The sequence below is a fragment of the Halyomorpha halys genome, unplaced genomic scaffold, assembly GCF_000696795.3.
Source record: "Halyomorpha halys isolate HHAL.00 unplaced genomic scaffold, Hhal_1.1 Scaffold6843.1, whole genome shotgun sequence".
Classification (NCBI taxonomy): Eukaryota; Metazoa; Arthropoda; class Insecta; order Hemiptera; family Pentatomidae; genus Halyomorpha; species Halyomorpha halys.
The window spans coordinates 4,300-7,051 of NW_027106904.1; the positions used below are offsets into that span (position 1 = coordinate 4,300).

Here is a 2,752-nt window from a genome sequence, read left to right on the forward strand (position 1 = left end):
AATATAAATTTTAGGTAATATTAAAGTGCCAAAAAAAATGATGGCACGAAATTTCTCCAGACACGAAAACCATAGATTTTTTACATTCACTTACCTATGTATGGAATACATAGTAAGGTAGTGTATTGGAATCGTGAAAATATTAGAATTCGATTTTTCAACGGAAAAAAAACATATTTTTAAGAATTAGAATTTAAAAAATTTATTTTATAGAATCAGAAAAAAATTGTTTTTTTCATAATTTTCTGATTTTCAGATACTTTTTTTCTGAAAATCACAAAAATTTACATAATCTATTTTCTTAATTACTTTACCTGACCAGGTAATGAACAATGGATAAATTTTAAGTTTCAATCACAAATATATTTTTTCTGTATAAGATCTTTTAATCGAACGATAGAAATGTTTATATACATACGTATAAACACATTATATAGCATTCAAGACAAAATTAAACTAAAGGAAAAGGATTACTTATGGGGAAAAAATAATAAATATTTATCATGGTCATTTTACTGTGAATTCCGTATAAATCGGACTTTCAGTGATTATAAATTTTCAATTCAAAAGTTCATAATAAGGCATATAAACAAAGGAAGGATACTAATTATAGCTGTTTGTTCTACGCATCGGACACGGAAATCATAAGAAAGGGACTAGTTTCAAAGAAGTATTTGCATAAAGAATCTGATTACATTCTGATTTAGTGAAGGAAACAATTAACTTAGGTGTATGGGATTCAGAATATTACTCAGTCATCTCTAAGAATATCTCAGTTGTAGTTCAAGGCACTGGTCTGTTAACACATCAACAATAACTATGGTGAGTAATAATAATGGAGTATATCTAAAGTGAGCAGTACCAATATAAATCTGGATTTTAAAATATTATATAAAAATAAAATACTAAAATAATAGCAATATTAAAAGAATAAAATATTTAACCTGCAGCTGGAATAATGATTGTCAAACATAATGAAAGAAAACAAATTTTTTAAAAAAGTGTTCCAAATATGTAGATATTTTGTTTACAGACGACAATGTGTGTGAATCTTAAAAAAAAAAAAATATGACGTACCGAAATATAAATTCGAATATACACCTTCAAATAAAATTAATAAGTTATGAAGTAATGTGAAAGACAAACTATATAAAATAAAAATGCGGAAGTAGTGTAAAAGATAAATGGTTTGAAGTGTACTAGAATATATAAAAGGAACAAAGGATTAATATTAAAATACTTGGGCCGTCCGTAGCTCAGTGGTTAAGACACAGTCTTACCATTTTGATGCCAATTCGGTGCCGGTTCGAATCCGGCCTGAAGCGTCACCTAACTTTTTTCATCGAGTAGCGGTCCCACAAAATGAAGAACTTTGACCCCCAACCCATGGTTAGGCAGTATAAGACTCGAATTGGAAGTCTTGGCCGGAAAATATATATATATAACTAAATTAATCTTGAATCTTCATTCACAACTTTTTGTAAAACGTCAGCTCAATTTAGTTGTCCTATTCATTAGTTTTTTTATTATATATAATATTGAATTGAAAAATGTGGGCATAATGTTTTTTCATTGAAACATAACATGCTTCGGCCATTTTCTTACTTATGCTACTTTTGACAAACTTCCTAGATACGTGACAAAATAGGACCTACTCTCTAAATTCATTTAACATAAATATAACTCAGTTCTACATCTCATGAATCATAAATTTTTCCGAGCTTATGGGATGTTATTATGTGATTTGTACATTTTTATTTTTTCTAAAGAAATTATATTTAACTGGGTACAGAATAATTTTTCATTTCATCTATATAATGAAAATTCTTGTATACAAAATTTACTTGTTATTTTTCTTAGGAAAACATGAAGCCTTCAACTATAAAGGAATACTTCGAGGGACAATCTATATTCATAACAGGAAGCACAGGGACTTTGGGAAAGATTCTAGTCGAGAAGATACTTAGGTGTTGCCCAGGAGTAGCCAGAGTTTACCTGCTCATCAGAGAAAAGAAAAACGTACCCATTGCGGAGAGATGGAAGAAAATTACAGACTTACCAGTAATATAAACTAAACTTCATTAGTAACCAAAATAATTATAAATTATTATTAAGAAACAGAAAGAATATTATAAATATAATAATTTATGATTATAAATGTCTTTCTTTTTTCTAATTGGGGCAACTAATAAGGTAAGAATAGCAAGACTAGAATCATAAAATAACTAAAGAAATTATTTTAATTGTTATAATTTAGTACTAAATGCCGAAAACAGTATGTATTAAATTAAAAAAAAAAATCTAATAATATTCTGCATAGACATATTTAATTTTTTAAAATAATAGATATTGTTTACTTAATATTTTTAACATATTATTTTCCACATATAACTACCCACTCATTAGCGACTTATAATAGTTTATTTATTTACAAAAAAAAAACATAAAAAACTTATTCACATAAGATCACAATCCAAAGGCCGTATTCAAGTTTTCTGATTTATTTATCCAATGGCTGTAAAAAAAAAAATATTTTATTACACTTTTTCTTAAATTTTCTTTCAAACAACGAAAAATGCATTATGAGTAATACAAAAATAAAAACATTTATGATAAATACATTTATTTTTATTTTTTAGTTGTTCGATATATTAAAGGAGTCGAACCCAAAAACATTAGATAAAATCACTCTGGTACAAGGGGATTTAAAAATGGACGAAATGGGCCTATCAGAAGAAGATAAGCAGGTAAA

At 27.0% G+C, this 2,752-nt stretch overlaps 1 long non-coding RNA gene across 1 annotated transcript; it reads left to right on the forward strand.

The window, feature by feature from the left end:
- The first annotated feature begins 631 nt into the window (after positions 1 to 631).
- On the forward strand, positions 632 to 2,747 carry LOC136795255 (uncharacterized). The gene is made up of 3 exons (XR_010842831.1): positions 632 to 822; positions 1,861 to 2,061; positions 2,640 to 2,747. It is a non-coding gene; the product is annotated as an uncharacterized lncRNA (long non-coding RNA).
- Positions 2,748 to 2,752: the final 5 nt, after the last annotated feature.